The sequence below is a fragment of the Dendrobates tinctorius genome, unplaced genomic scaffold (assembly GCF_039654945.1).
Source record: "Dendrobates tinctorius isolate UK_male_01 unplaced genomic scaffold, ASM3965494v1 ptg000011l, whole genome shotgun sequence".
In the NCBI taxonomy this organism is placed as follows: Eukaryota; Metazoa; Chordata; class Amphibia; order Anura; family Dendrobatidae; genus Dendrobates; species Dendrobates tinctorius.
In genome coordinates this window covers 44,999,075-45,017,439 of record NW_027361679.1, presented here as the reverse complement: position 1 = coordinate 45,017,439, position 18,365 = coordinate 44,999,075, and positions in this window count along the sequence as shown.

The window sequence follows — 18,365 nt, the reverse complement described above, 5'->3', positions numbered from 1 at the left end:
TCTCCTCCTCCTTCCTTTCCTCCTGGCCAGCTGTGGCCCAACGCATGCGCCTTAGGCCGCAGGCGTGTGCTCTGCAGGTCTCTTAACCCTGCAGCGTCTGCCCACAAGCCCCTGTTGTCCCATCACCGGCGGGCACAGTATATATCAGGCGGCTCCTCCTTGTTGGAGGCGCCTGATTATCGTGTGCATATCATGCACTAATCCTGGCCACGTTATAGGGGTTTGCCCTGTAATCCTGTACCTTCTGCCTTGTATCCTCTGCCCGGTATCCTGGTACCTGTGCTCCGTCCTGTAGCTCCTGTCCTGCATCCTGGGTCCTGTGCTCTGTCCTGTACCCTCTGCCCTGTATCCTGGTCCCTGTGCTCCATCCCGTATCTCCTGTCCTGCATCCTGGATCCTGTGCTCCGTCCAGTACCCTCTGCCCTGTATCCTGGTCCCTATGCGCTGTCCCGTATCTCCTGTCCTGCATCTTGGGTCCTGTGCTCCGTCCTGTACCCTCTGCCCTGTATTCTGGTCCCTATGCTCTGTCCTTTACCCCCTGCCCAGTATCCTGTATCCGGAGTTCGGTCCCGCTCCTTCCGCACCATCCTGTATAGTCACCCTGACCTCTTCCACTTCTCTCTGGTAAATTGAGCCTGCTGCTCCGTCCGGGCCTAGGGTATCTATTTCCTAGTCCAGCCCGTAGCGTTCCTCGTGTCCCTCGAGCCATCCCTCTTGGTTCCAGCTGTCGCGGTGTCTGTCTCCCACGAGTCTGCCCCTAACGATCCCTGTATAGGGGTCGGCTCCACCTGGTCCGCTCGCTCTCGGGAGCTTCAGTACCACGACTCAGAGGGTCCACTCTCGGACGCCCGTCATTCCCTAAGTGTCACAGTTTGGATTGACGAACGACTCGACGTTCACCAAACGGTTCGACGAACATACCCGAACCCCATTGACTTCAATGGGAGGCAAAACCAAATGCATAGGCAACACTTTCAGGGAGGCCAAAAACCTGCCAAAACAGCTAAAATTATGGGCAGATACCAGAAAAAGTAGTATCAATTGACCTATCAATTGTGCTATAAATAATTTTTAAAAAAAATTGATGTGTGTTCCCCTGTATTTTTGATTATCAGCCATCTCAAACCCTCAGCTGTTAGTGCTAGTATGGATGGTTATTAAGAATATAGCGGTCACCAAGCTGTTTATAATCCGTCCATGTGATCTGGGCCTATTTGGCAAGGGATGGATTATATTGTCCGCGCGATAGTCCGCGCACACAGGTGATGTGCGGGTGATCACCGCCTGGTGATTCTGACAGCTGACACCCGGTTACATGGGTAAAAAGTCAGTGATGAGGTCACCGCAGTTCAAGGTCAGTGTCTTCACAGCAGATCGCTGTGAGAATTTTTTTCTGTGATCTGCTGTGAAGACACTGACCTTGAACTGCGGTGATCTCATCACTGGCATTTTCTCACAGTCCTGAGGTTACCACAGTTCAGGCCAGCTGGGAACCTCGATGATGTCACTGCTAGAGCTGAGCGATACCAGCCGATACTTGAAAATATCGGATCGGAATGGATCGGCCGATCTTAAAAAAAAGTATCGGTATCGCCGATTCCGATACCGGGAACCAATGCAAGTCAATGGGGCCAAAATATCGGAATTAAAAAAAACCCTTTCTTTCCTTGTAGGTTAATTCTACATGAAGAAAAACAACTAAGAATAATGTAGAATGTATTGTGGGAGGTGGAGGAGACATTAAAGCCATAGAGGTTTAGCCCAATCAAATGGAATAGCAGGAATTAAACTTTTTTTTTAAAGACGTTAGGAGTTACAAAGATATTGACTATGTTAACCTCATTTATATTTTGCCAGACATGTATGTCTTCTTCTTCTTTCTTCTTCTTCTTCCTTTTTTTACATTCTTCTTCTTCCTTTTTTTACATTCTTCTACTTCCTTTTCTTACATTCTCCTTCTTATTCCTTTTTTTACATTCTTCTTCTTCTTCCTTTTTTTACATTCTTCTACTTCCTTTTTTTACATTCTTCTTCTTCTTCTTCTTCCTTTTCTTACATTCTTCATATTCTTCTTATTCAACAATTATTATTCTACATATTCAACTTCTTCATCTTCTTCCTATTCTTCTTCATCATATTCTTGTTTGTGTCAGGCATTCCTGTAGTTGTTATCTAGAAAAGTTAGAAGTTTACACCTTCCGTTCTGCCTGTCACAAAAGATTTACAACATGATTTGTCCGCGTTCAGTTTGGCCTGCAGCAGCAGGCCTTTTCCAGGGGCACCACGAGGAGGAACGGACTCACCCCCATACACTGCTTAGTCTTCTTCTGCTTATAAATAAGATAATATCATTTGCTCAGAGTATTAGTCTTATGCTTAATGTTCTTCTGCTTTGTTTTTTTATGCTTCTTTGTCTTCTCCCTCTTGTTGTTCTGCATCTTGGTGGTTGTCTTCCTGTTCTTTGTCCTCTTGAACCAGCTGACGGTACTGGCACCCGGAGGGGCAGCAGAAGGAACAAGAGCCAATGGCACTACCGAGGACCAGCTGACGGTGCTGGAACCCGGTTACTAAGCAGGAGGTACCTGTGCTACAAAGCACTACCAAGGACCAGCAGACGTTGCCGGAACTCGGATACCGAGATGGAGGCACCTAGGCCAAAGGCTCTGACGAGAACCAGCTGACGGTGCTGGAACCCGGAGGGGTAGCATAAGCTGCAAGAGCAAATGGAAATAGCGAGGACCAGCTGACAGTGCTGGCACCCGGAGGGGCAGCAGAAGGAATAAGAGCCAATGGCACAACCGAGGACCAGCTGACGGTGCTGGAACCCGGTTACTAAGCAGGAGGTACCTGTGCTACAAAGCACTACCAAGGACCAGCAGACGTTGCCGGAACTCGGATACCGAGATGGAGGCACCTAGGCCAAAGGCTCTGACGAGAACCAGCTGACGGTGCTGGAACCCGGAGGGGTAGCAGAAGTTACCCCTGAAAAGCAAAGTTGGCATGCCGCAAGCTGGCCGCAGTTACCGAATCACACAGTCCTACAGGGGGTGCTTGTCCTACTGGCACTACGGAACAAGCCTTTCTTACCAGAACCCGCAGTCCACATAGGAAGCACCTAAACTGCTGGCACCCTAGCCTCGGCTAACCCAACCGCAACACGACATGGCAACTTGGGGTGGCAAACTGACATTGACACTTTCCGGAAACAGCAGGCAGGGCTGGAACCAAGCTGGGCAGGAGGGAGTACCCGTGCCAAAGTCAGTTATGAGCAGCAACTGGCGATGTTGAAGCCCAGGACAAGCACTTAGCAGGCTGAGGCCTGATGTGCTGTCAATTGGGAGGCAGCAGGACAGATTGCCATCAAAACAGCAGGGGAACAGCTGACGTTACTGAACCCCACAAACACAGGAGCTAGTGTTTTACTCTGTGAAGACGGCACTTCCGAGCAACAACTGGCTGTGTTGAAGCCCAGGGACAAGCACGGAGCAGGCTGAGGCTGCATTGAAGAAATTTTTAGATCGGTTGTAGACTTCTACTAATTTTAACCAAGCTCCACTTAGGCCTGTGGCTTCACTGATTTTCGTATTTCCCCTGTCCTCCAACCCCGCCAGTTACAGCTCCGAAGTGGCGTCTGCACAATCCACACTTGTTCCTGTGTTACAGGTGTTCAGTCCGGTCAGTTAATCCCCTGATGTGAATGTGGACAGAGCAGGCGACATTGCCGGACACACATCAGGGGATTAACTGGCCGTACTGAACACCTGTAACACAGGAACAAGTGTGGATTGTGCAGACGCCACTTCGGAGCTGTAACTGGCAGGGTTGGAGGACAGGGGAAATACGAGAGACAGTGGAGCCACAGGCCTAATTGGAGCACGGTTAAAAATCAGTAGTGGTACGACTGTGTAGGCAGCAGGAGACTTTGCCATCCACACAGCAGGGGATCAGCTGACGTTACTGAACCCCACTGAGACACGGGAGCAAGTGTCTCTTTCCGTGTGGACGGCACTTCCGAGCTACAACTGGCTGTGTTGAAGCCCAGGAAATAGGAGGGTGTAGGCAGAGGCCTACTGTATTTGGAATGCGGTGACAGCAGGAGAGACTGCCATCCACAGCAGGGGATCAGCTGACGTTACTGAACCCCACTGAGACACGGGAGCATGTGTCTCTTTCCGTGTGGACGGCACTTCCGAGCTACAACTGGCTGTGTTGAAGCCCAGGAAATAGGAGGGTGTAGGCAGAGGCCTACTGTATTTGGAATGAGGTGACAGCAGGAGAGACTGCCATCTCCACAGCAGGGGAACAGCTGGCAGTGCTGAACCCCACTAACACTTGAACGAATGTGTTTGGCTCTGTGGAGATGACACTTCTGAACACCAACTGACGCTGTTGGAGCCCAGGATTAGGCGAGGAGCAGGCTGGGGCCTACTGGATTTTGGCAGGTGTAGGCAGCAGGAGACTTGCCATCTCCACAGCAGGGGAACAGCTGGCAGTGCTGAAACCCACTAACACTCGAACGAATGTGTTTGGCTCTGTGGAGATGACACTTCTGAACACCAACTGACGCTGTTGGAGCCCAGGATTAGGCGAGGAGCAGGCTGGGGCCTGTTGCTTTTGGCAGGTGAAGGCAGCAGGAGACTTGCCATCTCCACAGCAGGGGAACAGCTGGCAGTGCTGAACCCCACTAACACTTGAACGAATGTGTTTGGCTCTGTGGAGATGACACTTCTGAACACCAACTGACGCTGTTGGAGCCCAGGATTAGGTGTGGAGCAGGCTGGGGCCTACTGGATTTTGGCAGGTGTAGGCAGCAGGAGACTTGCCATCTCCACAGCAGGGGAACAGCTGGCAGTGCTGAAACCCACTAACACTCGAACGAATGTGTTTGGCTCTGTGGAGACGACACTTCTGAACACCAACTGACGCTGTTGGAGCCCAGGATTAGGCGAGGAGCAGGCTGGGGCCTGTTGCTTTTGGCAGGTGAAGGCAGCAGGAGACTTGCCATCTCCACAGCAGGGGAACAGCTGGCAGTGCTGAACCCCACTAACACTTGAACGAATGTGTTTGGCTCTGTGGAGATGACACTTCTGAACACCAACTGACGCTGTTGGAGCCCAGGATTACGCATGCCGCATGCAGAGGCCAATGGGCAGCGGTTTTTATGGAGGTTGTTGACTACTACTGATTCTAACCATGCTCCACTTAGGCCTCTGGCTCCACTGTCTCTACTATTTACCCTGGCCTCCAACCCCGCCAGCTACATCTCTGAAGTGGCGTCAGCACAATCTACACTTGTTCCTGTGTTACTGGTGCTCAGTCCCGTCAGTTGATCCCCTGATGTTTGTCCGGCAAGTTCGCCAGCTCTGTCCTCATTCCCACTACTGGTTATGGGAATGTGGACAGAGCAGGAGACCTTGCCGGACACACATCAGGGGATAAACTGATGGGACTGAGCCACAGGAACACAGGAACAAGTGTAGATTGTGCTGACACCACTTCAGAGATGTAGATGGCGGGGTTGGAGGTCAGGGGAAATAGTAGAGACAGTGGAGCCAGAGACCTAGGTTGGGCACAGTTAAAAAATCAGTAGTGGTTTGAATGTTGATGGAGCTGGTGACTTTGCCGTCCACACAGCAGGGGATCAGCTGGCGTTACTGAACCCCACTAACACAGGAGCTAGTGTGTTTCTCTGTGCAGACGACACATCTGAGCGACAACTGGCTGTGTTGAAGCACAGGGATTATAGTTCAGGTGGTAGAAAAATGAACACACCAGCAGACCTGGATACAGTTGCCAACCACTAATTTAGTCTGTAAGAGGAATGGCAAAGTCTTTGGAGATCCAGGCCTTGTTCATTTTCAGAAAAGTCAGCCGGTCAACATTATCGGAAGATAGTCACGTGCGACGGTCTGTTAGTACACCACCTGCGGCACTAAAGACACGTTCCGATAATACACTGGCAGCAGGGCAAGCCAGCACCTCCAATGCATACTGGCTAAGCTCTGGCCATGTATCCAGCTTAGAGACCCAAAACTTGAAGGGGGAAGAGCCATCTGGGAGTACAGCGACAGTGCAAGACATGTAGTCTGACACCATCTGACGGAAGCGTTGCCTCCTGCTGACTCGAGGCGTCGCTGATGGTGTAGACAATTGTGGTGGACACACAAAACTTTGCCACATTTGGGCCATAGTGGTCTTGCCTTGTGCTGCGGCGCTGCCTCTGCTCCCTCTTTGTGCAGAGTTTCCTCCACTGCCTCGACGCACAGAGCTGCTTTGTAAAGCACTAGCAACAATGCTGTCGGGTGGAATGGAAAACATTATGGACTGCACCAGTGACTCTTCGTACTCCCGCAGTTTACGCTCCCGGTTCAACGTTGGTATGAGCCTTTGTACGCTGTCCCGGTAGCGAGGATCTAGGAGGGTGTACACCCAATAATCAGCCGAGACGAGAATGTGGGCGATGCGGCGGTCGTTTCTCAGGCACTGCAGCATGAAATCAACCATGTGCTGCAGACTCCCAACTGCCAAAGAACCGCTGTCCCCTGTTTGAGGCGTGACCTCGGCCTGCTCTGCATCACCCCACCCTCGCTGTACATACTGAGTAGAGTTTTGTGTACCTCCCTCCTCTGGAGAGATGTCTTCCTCCTCCATCGACTCCTCCTCATCCTCCTCACAAAGTGTCCCCTGCCTAGGCCTTTGTGAGGAAACACGTAGCGCAGACTGTCCAGAAGCAGATGGCATTTGGGACTCGTCATCCTCCACCTCTTCCGAAACCTCATCCCTTAGTGCTTGCAGTGTTTGTTGAAGCAGGCAGATAAGGGGGACAGTCATGCTGACTAGTGCATCATCTGCACTCGCCATCCGCGTGGATTCATCGAAGGCACGCAAAATGAGGCAGATGTCCTTCATAGAGGCCCACTCAATGGTGCTGAAGTGTGAACGGCGCACAGTGCGACTTGTTTGCGCCTGATGCAGCTGGTACTCCATGACTGCTGCCTGCTGCTCACACAACCGCTCCAACATATGTAACGTTGAATTCCACCGGGTGGGTAGGTCACATATGATGCGATGTTCCGGAAGGCCAAATCGTCGCTGCAGAGCAGCGAGGCGCGATCTTGCCGTGCTGGAACGTCGCAAGTGAGCGCACTCTATGCGGACCTTGTGCAACAGTGCATCAAGATCCGGATAGTCCCTCAGAAAGCTCTGCACGACCAAGTTAAGCACATGTGCCAGACATGGGATGTGTGTGAGTTTGCCTAGGCCAAGAGCTGCCACCAGATTTCGGCCATTGTCACACACTACCAAGCCCGGCTGGAGATTCGCTGGCCCAAACCACACATCGCTCTCCAGCTTGATAGCATTCCAGAGCTCCTGCGCTGTGTGGCTTCGATTCCCCAAAGAAATTAATTTGAGTACAGCCTGTTGACGTTTGGCCACGGCTGTGCTCATATCGGTTGTAACAGGCTCCTGCTCTGCTGTTTCTGAGGAACTTGAGTAGGAGGAGTAGTCTATGTGTACAGACTGGAGTCCTGCAATCCGTGGCGTTGGAAGAACACGTACAGCGCCACTCTCCAGATCTGTACCCGGCTCCATAACATTGACCCAGTGGGCAGTGAGGGAAAGGTATCGTCCCTGTCCATGGTTACTGGTCCACGCATCGGTGGTCAGGTGGACCTTGCTACTAACGGCGTTTAGTAGCGCATGTTTTATTTTGCCCTCAACATGTTTCTGCAGGGCAGGGACGGCTCGCCTGCTGAAATAAAAGCGGCTGGGCACGTTGTATTGGGGGACTGCCAATGCCATTAAGTCCCGGAAGGTGTCAGTGTCCACCAGCCTGAATGACAGCATTTCAACTGCCAGAAGTTTGGCAATGCCAGCATTCAGAGACTGTGCTCGGGGATGGTTTGCCGAGTAAGGGCGCCTTTTATCCCATGCCTGTGCTACCGATGGCTGTGATGGATGGGAACGTGCTGCTATGGGTGGAATCTGACAGGGTCTCCGGACAACAGTGGCAGAGGTTCTTCCTTGGCGATCCTGTGAGGAAGCCGAACCAGCAGTGTGTGAGCTGGAGGAAGAGGCCCCAACACGAACTGAAGAGGTGGTAGGTGGTGCTGTACGTTGGCCTACGTCTTCAGGGTGTCTCTGCAACTCCAACTCGTGCTTGGTGCGCACATGTTTCCACATATTTGTGGTATTGAGGTTGCTGACATTTCTCCCTCTTTTGACTATCTGATGACACAGCTTGCATTTGACAAAGCAAATGTCATCTGCAACTGTGTCAAAAAAGGACCACGCACTGCAACTCTTGGGAGCGCCCGGTTTGCCTTTGGAATGAGGAATGCTCCTAACGGGTGCTGAAGTGGAGGGTACAGGCAACCAAGTCTTCCCCCTCCCTCCTGTTTTGGCCGGTAGGGGAATCTCTTCCTCCGAGCTGCTCCCACCACCTTCCTGTTCCTCACGCCATGATGGGTCAAGGACCTCATCATCTTCCCTCCCCTCTTCAAACAGCTGCTTCTCCGGGGTTGTCTCGCCAGCACCGTACGCACCAGAAAGTGGCAACGGAGTCTCGTCATCATCTGATGCGTACTGAGGTGTGCTGACCATAGGCACTGGCCCACTCGCCTCTTCAGATTCAGAGGGACAAAGAAGTTGCGCATCACTGCATACTCCCTCTTCTTCACATTCAGGAATGCTGCTTGGCTGGCCCCCTCTTTCCAAGCCAACAGATTCCGAGAACAGAAGTAGGGACTGTGATGGCTCCTGTCCATGTCTCTCTGACTGCCTGGGCACTTTGGCAGGTGGTGAAGAGACAGATGGTTGCTCTTCGGTGCTCTGATCCTGAGAGGATGCGGAAGTAATTGAAGTCGATGCGTTAGCTGCCATCCATCCGACAACGGCTTCAATTTGTTCCTCCCGCAGCAGTGGGGTACGTTGAGGTCCTACAAAGCTGCGCATAAAGGACTGTTGCCTGCTAAAACTGGGGGATGCTGATCCACTAGTGCCCGCAGCAGGCCCAGAATCCCCACATCCTCTCCCTGCAGAATCCCCACGTCCTCTCCCTGCAGAATCCCCACGTCCTCTCCCTGCTGAAACTCCACGCCCACGCCCACGCGCCTTGCTCCCTGCCTTCTTCATCTTGCCAGACTGCTTAAGATAGGCAGAAAAGTACAAAGTGGGGCCTTAGTGTGCTTATTCCTGAACAGCTGGTTACAGGTACAAGAAACACTAATTTTATGAAGTGTGTGTGTGTGGACTACACTTTAGTAGGAGCTGATGTGGCCTACACAAGTTCCAAATGTAGTGTTTGGTGAACTTTTTTTGTGGTTTCTTTGTTGGAAACAAACTCAAAGTATGTGAACAAAGAATTGAAACTGATAGTATCACCAACTTTTTGGAGCTATTACAATGCAGGCAGGTAACCTACAATGCAAAAGATGAGGCTCCAAAAAAATTGGGTAATACTAATCTGGCTGCGCCGGCAGGGCACAAGCCAGAAAAAAAGGCTCCTCTATCTACTCCTATATAGTGTTTGCAACCAACCAATGTTGATGGATACGGATGGATGCACACTAATAGGAGAAGAAAAAATGAGCTGCACTCAAAGACAAATATGTGTGAGGCAGTGACGCACGTTGAGCGTCCTACAACCAGACGTAGCTGCAGGACACTCTACTCAGCGTGAGCTGCACTCACACACAGTCAGAGACCTCTCAGACAGCCGTCAACAGTGCAGCTAAGTGGGCACTGGCACTGACAGGCTGCAGAAAGGCTCCGCTGTGTACTCCTATATAGTGTTTGCAACCACCGTAGATGGAGACGGATGGATGCACACTAATAGAAGAAAAAATGAGCTGCACTCAAATAAAAATATGTGTGAGGCACTGACGCACGCTGAGCGTCCTACAGCCAGACGTAGCTGCAGGACACACTACTCAGCGTGAGCTGCACTCACACACAGTCAGACCACTCAGACAGCCGTGAACAGTGCAGCAAAGTGGACACTAGCACTGAAAGGCTGCAGAAAGGCTCCGCTGTCTACTACTAGTGTTTGCAACCAACGTATATGGATACGGATGGAAGCACACTAGATTGAAATTATGTAAAAAATGCAGCTCAAAAAATAAAAGATGTATGAGGCAGCAGTGATCACACTGGGTGGCCTACAGCCTGACGTGGCTGCAGGACCCACTCCACAGCGTGAGCTGCACTCACACAGCCCTTGCAGACAGCTGTGAACACTGCTGCTAGGGCAAAGAAGGCTACAGTGGTGGTTTATGTAGCCTGGTAAAGCACTAGATGTTTGGTGGAATCGCTATTTCTAACTGTCCCTCACAGTCTTCTACAGCAGCCTGTCCCTAACTGAATTCACAGCAGAGTGACCAGAAATGGCGGCTGCGGTGGCTTTTATAGTGCATCATGACATCATTTCGGCAGCCAATCACAGCCATGCCAATAGTTAACATGCCTACATGCCTAACAGGATGTGCCCACACTTCGGAGGATTCCCATTGGCTTTATCAAAGCAAGCAGGCTCATAGCATGATGGGAACTTCCGATTCCGATCCCGGAATCCGATATGACAAAAGTATCGGAAGTCAGTATCGGAATTCCGATACCTCTAATATCGGCCGATACCCGATACTTGCGGTATCGGAATGCTCAACACTAGTCACTGCTGGTCAATAATTCTGCGCTCACAGCACCTCATTCACCAGTGGTTCTCAGCCGGGACGGTCGCATCTTGGCACCGTCCAGATTGAAAACTATTTAGCCCTCAGGCATGGATTATGGCGTGGGACAGAATGATGGACAGGTATAGCATAATGTTTTTTTATTTTATTTTTATTACAGGAGATCAAGGGCTTCAGTGGAATTGGGCGAGATCATAAGTATGGTTTAAATATGAATATTAAAAGGAGTCTGTGTCATTTTTTTCAATTAAAGGACTTTATTCTGGGTGTCTGTGTTTTCTTACAATGTTACTATGAGGTAAGTAATGGGGCATCTTATTGACACTTCTCCATTATTAACCTTGGGGCTTGATGTCACCTGACAATACAAAGGTGACATCAACCCCACAAATAGGAACCCCACTTGCCACCGCTACAGGGTAATAAATATCAATCTATATCAATGGCCCCTTACCAGCCTGAGAATACCAGCCCCCAGTTGTGAGCTTTAGCAAGGCTATTTTTTTTATTATTTATTTAAATAGTTATTCATAATTATTTATTTAAATAATTATAAAAACCCATGGGGACCCCTCTATTCTTGAAAACAAATCTTTCTGAAGCTGACAGCTGAAGGTTGCAGCCCTCAGCTGTGAGTTTTGCCTGGTTGGTTAAAGAAAATAGGGGGAAACCCATGTTGAGTTTTTTATTAATTTATTTAGTTAGATTGCAGGTGTCGGGTGAGGAATACCCACATCATCCGCTCCTGCTGTCACTGCTATTAGCGGCAGCAGGTGTCAGATGATGGGAGGTAATAGTCCCAAAAGCCCCCACCTGGTGTCATTGTTCTGGCTTTAATATAACTCTCAACATTCTCCCCTACTCGCGCTGATCGCTGGCAGAGCAGGGGAGAATGATGAGAGCTGTCTTCAGCACCTGCCGCCAGGGAGCAGTGCTTACTGTAGCGCTTCTTCCCCGGCGGCCTTCCGTGTGGTACTGATATGTCACAAGTATTACACACATGGACACACGAACACGGATATCTCCGGTACCAGTTTTTCTGGTACTGTAAGTAAACAGATGTGTGAAACTGGCCTTAGTGTTTGACAGCAGCCAAACATAACAACCCGATATAAATCTGGTATCACTATAATCGAACTGATTCAAAGAATATAGTCGCCTAATCACTTATACTGCATGAGGAATGGCATAAAAAATAAAACCAATTCTTCACCTACTGTTCATTTTTTCATTCGGCCTTCCAAAGATCGCAATAAGGCTCGGCGCATATTTAGTCTGCGCTGAGCATTTACATCAGGGTTTCCATGTAAATCTCTGAAATACGTGATTCAGATGGAATCTCTGGTGGAAGATTCCCTATAGTGAGGCAGATGGAGATACTGTGGACGTCGACTGACCTGTGATCCAGCGGTATCGGTCTTTTTAGGATTGCATGAAACTTCTGTCAGCCAGAGTTTTGTGCACTTCTGAAAAGAAGGACACCGCTGAATATAGACCAGACGGAGTCCAAAATAACTCTGCTGCCTCATTATAGTGAATGGATCCCTCAGGGGTTTCAACTAAATCATGTCACTCAGAGATTTAGTTGGAAACTCCAAAGTAAGTGCTCAGGGTAGAGCTCCGGATATATATGTGATCCCAAACATTATGTAAAATGTTCCCAATAAAAGCTGCGTTCACGGGGTCCACCATGCAGAGATGGTAACTGCTTCTCGGTAATGGCGGACGCCATATGGCAGTATAATAAATGAATACACGTGGGTTAACGTCACCTGGTGTGTACGGGGCGGACTCTGTTGCTTCACAGAGCCGCACTACCGCTGAATATAAATGCCAAAGCCTGTTAAGCTCACAGAGCTCGGCGAAGTGATCGCTGATGCAAAGTCACAGGACTCTGCTCCAAGGCACAGGGTCAGAGTCCCTCTAGACTCACCAGCACTCGACGCCACAGCTGCGGTGCCAGGGAGGACCAAGTAAGGAAATACCGCACTAAAGTGCATACAGTGCCTCACTGGCGGACGCCACTAACCAGCCTAGACTTAATATTGGAAAGTGCACTTTAATACTACAGAAGTGCGCACAGCACCGCTCTGACAGGCGCTGCAGTAGATGCAGTACTAATATGCCTTGTGTTGGATGGCACAATATGGCGCTAAGTGAGGTGCTGACCTGGAAGCACTGTGGCGCAAGGCAATGCCACTAACTACAGTTCCCTATTACATGAGTATCCAAGGGAGTCATAATGAGTTAGTCACCAGCCTCATGCATCCATCATCACTCACACACATAGTAACAAGAGTCTATACTAGCGCATGGCTGAGTGGCCATGTGAACCTTTTATAGCGGCGTCCTTCCGGGACCTTTCAGATGGTCCAATCAGAACAGGCATGGGACCTGAGTATGTGACCCCTGAACTCCAATGGGAGGTTGAGCCAAGGGCATGCTCAGTGGAGCGAAAAAGGGACTTAATCCCAGGAACTGCTCGCCGCTGACTAGTGCAGGCTGTTATAGCTGAACCAGGGATGGCAGCAGCAACCAACCTGACAGCACTAGCTTGAGCAAGATGCCGGGATTGACGCCTTTGCTGAGCAGTCTCATCTGCGGTCAGGACTGAGTGGGAGACCGCAGAAGGCAAGGCTTGGGATTCCTCCTGTGCAGAGGCAGGAACCTGATGCCTAACATTACCCCCGCTCCTAGGGCCCCTCCCCCCTGCGCCTCGCTATCACTATGCTCAAAGGCTGCAATGAGCAGGGAAACATGAATATTCTCCACAGGTTCCCAGGTCCTATCCTCTGGGCCATGACCCTTCCAGTCCATCGGGTAATACCTTTTGCCATGCACCACCTTACACTCAATGATGGCGTTCACTTCGTACTCATCCGAGGACAAACCTGATGTCTCGGTAGATGACTCAGAAAACCGGGACATGTTAACAGGCTTAAGGAGGGACACGTGGAAGGTGTCAGTGATACTCAGGTGTGGACAAAGGGCCAGATGGTAGACCACAGGATTAACCTGCTCAAGGACCTTGAAGGGACCTATGAAGCGAGGCACAAACTTGGTGGACGCAACCCGCAGCCTGATGTTACAAGCAGAGAGCCACACCAAGTCGCTGGGAGCAAAGGTGGGAGCGGGGCGCCGGTGTGCGTCAGTGGAGGACCTCATTCTCTCCTTGGAGGCCCGGATGGCATCCGGAGTGTGGTCACAAATGTCACGTGCCTCCACCACCCAGTCTGCCACCCTAGAGTCGGTGGACGACACGGGCATGGGCACAGAAACGCGCGGATGCTGGCCGTAATTAAGGAGGAATGGGTTCTGACCGGTGGAGTCGGCCACAGCATTGTTCAAAGCAAATTCTGCCCATGGCAGCAAGGATGCTCAGTCATCCTGCCTGGCCGACACAAAATTTCGTAGATATGTGACCAGGGTCTGGTTGGCTCTCTCTACCAACCCATTCGTCTTGGGATGATAGGCCGAGGAGAGATTTAGCTCAGTGCTGAGCAGGCTACAGAGCTCTCTCCAGAACTGAGACGCAAACTGGGGACCCCGGTCGCTGATAATGTTGTCCGGCATGCCATGCAGGTGGAAAACGTGCTTAATGAACAAGGCTGCCAGGCCCCATGCAGAAGGTAACCGGGAGAGAGGTACCAGGTGCACCATCTTGGATAAATGGTCGGTGACAACCCAAATGACCATGCTGCCACTGGACTTGGGCAGTCCCACCACGAAGTCCATACCGACCATCTCCCAGGACCTGTCCACTACCGGCAGGGGGTAAAGTAGTCCAGCGGGCCGCTGCCGCGGGGACCTATTCTGGGTGCAAGAGACGCATGCCCAAATATAGTCCCTGACATCACGGGCCATATGCGGCCACCAGTACATCCTCACTAAAAGCTCAGAGGTCCATTTTGTCCCAAAATGTCCACCCACCCTGGACAAGTGAGCCCAAGAGAGGACCTCCGGTCGCAGATGGGCAGGAACAAATGTCTTGCCCGGAGGTACTGACTCAAGGGCAACAGGCGCTGTAGTAGATGTGGTACTAATGTGCCTTGTGCTGGATGACACAATATGGCGCTAAGTGAGGTGCTGACCAGGAAGCACTGTGGCACAAGGCAATGACACTGATAGGCGCTGACTCTAACTACAGTTCCTATTACATGCGTATCCAAGGGAGGTGAGTCATAATGAGTCAGTCACCAGTCTCATGAATCTATCATCACTCACACACATAGTAACAAGAGTCTATACTAGCGCATGGCCGAGAGGCCATGCGAACCTTTTATATCGGCGTCCTTCCGGGACCTTCCTGATGGTCCAATTGGAACAGGCACGGGACCTGAGCATGTGACCCCTGAACTCCAATGGGAGGTTGAGCCACGGGTATGCTCAGTGGAGTGAAAAAGGGATTTAGTCCCAGGAGCTGCTCGCCGCTGGCTAGTGCAGGCTGCTATAGCTGAACCAGGGATGGCAGCAGCAACCAACCTGACAGCACTAGCTTGAGCAAGGATTGACACCTTTGCTGAGCAGCCTCCTCTACGGTCGGGACTGAATAGGAGACTGCAGAAATCAAGGCTTGGGATTCCTCCTGTGCAGAGGCAGGAACCTGACGCCTATCACCTGTATGGTGCAATTTCTCCTGTTACCCTTCTAAAAATGCGAAATTAATTTTTTTTGTGAGGAAAATGTGATTTTATTATTTTCACGGTTCAATGTTATAGCCTTCTCTGAAGCACCTTAGGGTTCTAGGTGCTCATCACACATCTATATATATTCCTTGAGGGGTCTAGTTTCCAAAATAGGGTCACTTGTAAGGGTTTCCACTGTTTAGGCACATGAGGAGAAATTGCAAAAAATATTGTAGGGTTCAATTTCTCCTGTTACCATGATGAAAATGCAATATTTTGGGCTAAAATATATTTGTGGGTAAAATTTGATATTGGGGTATTGGCATGCTCAGGAGAAATTACACAACAAATTTTGGGGTCAATTTTTCCCTTGTTAAAATAAAAAAAATTGATCTGAATTAGTGTTGAGCATTCCGATACCGACTTCCGATATTTTTTCAATATCGGAAGTCGGCATCGGAAGTTCAAAGTTGATTGACAGCCGAAATGACGTCATCATGATGCGCGGTGTGTGCGCATCATGATGCGCCGTCATTTCGGGCCTTCCGGGGGTCTCTGCCGGCCTGCCGGGGGGCTGTGTGGACTGCCCGGGGTCTGTAACGGCCTGCCGGGGGGCTGTGCCGGCCTGCCGGTGGTCTGTGCACCCTGTGGGGGTCTGTACCGGCCTGCCGGGGGGCTGTGCCGGCCTGCCGGGGGGCTGTGCTGATGTCCGGGGGTCTGTGCAAGCATCGTCCGATGGGACTATAAGTCCCATCTGGCGATGCCTGCTACCATGACAGCGATTGACACATTAGCCAATGATGGGACAGTAGTAGTCCCATCATCCGGCTAATGTGTTAAATGTTAAAAAAAAAAAAAAAATACTACATACATACTACATACATACTACATGCATGCTACATACATACTACATATATACTACATGCATGCTACATACATACTACATGCTACATACATACTACATGCATGCTACATACATACTACATACATACTACATACATACCACATATATATACATACATATAAAAAAAAAGTCCCTAGTCTCACTTTATGCCATTGCTGCGTGGGAAATTCCCACACAGCAATGGCATAAAGTGAGACTAGGGACTTTTATTTTTTTAAGTGGCGGAGGAATACAGTGCGGAAGGATACCTACCTTCCGTCATTGGATTCCTGCAGCCCGTAGAGAACGGCAGCATCAGCTGATGCTGCCGTTCTCTACCCAAGATCGTCGTGGGACACACTCGTGGACTGCTTCGGATCGTGGGTGAGTATTTTTGTGGTTTGTTATGTTAATATTTATTCCGTAAAAGACAATGGCTTCGGGGAACAATGTGACAAGTATTGGTAAGTATGTTACTCTATGTTATATGTACTGTATGTCTATGTATGTATTGTATGAATGTATTGTATGTATGTAGTATATATGTGGTATGTATGTAGCATGTAGTATGTATGTAGTATGTATGTAGCATGCAGTATGTATGTAGCATGCATGTAGTATATATGTAGTATGTATGTAGCATGTAGCATGCATGTAGCATGCATGTAGCATGCATGTAGTATATATGTAGTATGTATGTAGCATGTAGTATGTATGTAGCATGCATGTAGTATATATGTTGTATGTACTGTATGTAGCATGTAGTATGTATGTAGCATGCATGTAGTATATATGTAGTATGTACTGTATGTAGCATGTAGTATGTATGTAGCATGCATGTAGTATGTATGTGGTATGTATGTAGCATGTAGTATGTATGTAGCATGCATGTAGTATATATGTGTTATGTATGTAGCATGTAGCATGCATGTAGCATGCATGTAGTATGTATGTAGCATGCATGTAGTATGTATGTAGTATATATGTGGTATGTATGTAGCATGTAGTATGTATGTAGCATGCAGTATGTATGTAGCATGCATGTAGTATATATGTAGTATGTATGTAGCATGCAGTATGTATGTAGCATATATGTAGTATGTATGTAGCATATATGTAGTATGTATGTAGCATGTAGTATATATGTAGTATGCATGTTGCATGCATGTAGTATATATGTAGTATGTATGTTGCATGTAGTATGCATGTTGCATGCATGTAGTATATATGTAGTATGTATGTTGCATGTAGTATATATGTAGTATGTATGTTGCATGTAGTACATATGTAGTATGAATGTAGCATGTATGTAGTATGTAGTATGAATGTAGCATGTATGTAGTATGCATGTTGTATGTAGCATGTAATTTTTATTTTTTTTTATTTTTTTTTACATTCAACACATTAGCCGGATGATGGGACTACTACTGTCCCATCATTGGCTAATGTGTCAATCACTGTCATGGTAGCAGGCATCGCCCGATGGGACTTGTAGTCCCATCGGACGATGCCTGCACAGACCCCCGAAGCCTGTGCAGACCACTGGCAGGCCGGCACAGCCCCCCGGCAGGCCGGCACAGCCCACCGGAGCCTGCACAGCCCCCCGGCAGGCCGGCACAGCCCCCCAGCAGGCCGGCACAGCCCCCCCCGGAGCCTGCACAGACCACCGGCAGGCCGGCACAGCCCCCCGGCAGGCCGGCACAGCCCACCGGCAGGCCGGCACAGCCCACCGGAGCCTGCACAGACCACCGGCAGGCCGGCACAGACCACCGGCAGGCCGGCACAGCCCACCGGAGCCTGCACAGACCACCGGCAGGCCGGCACAGCCCCCCGGCAGGCCGGCACAGACCACCGGAGCCTGCACAGACCCCCTGGCAGGCCGGCACAGCCCCCCGAAAGGCCCGTACAGACCCCAGAGAGGCTGTACAAGGCAAAAACAGGGTTTTTCTTATTCCGATACCGGAAGTCCCATAGACTTGAATGGGACTTCCGGTATCGGAATCGGCGATACCGATACTTTTTTTTTTTTAAGATCGGCCGATCCATTCCGATCCGATACTTTGAAGTATCGGACGGTATCGCTCAACTCTAATCTGAATTAATTTTTTTGTGGAAAAAAGGTTAAATGTTTTTTTTTTTCCAAAAAACTCCTGTGACTCACTTGAA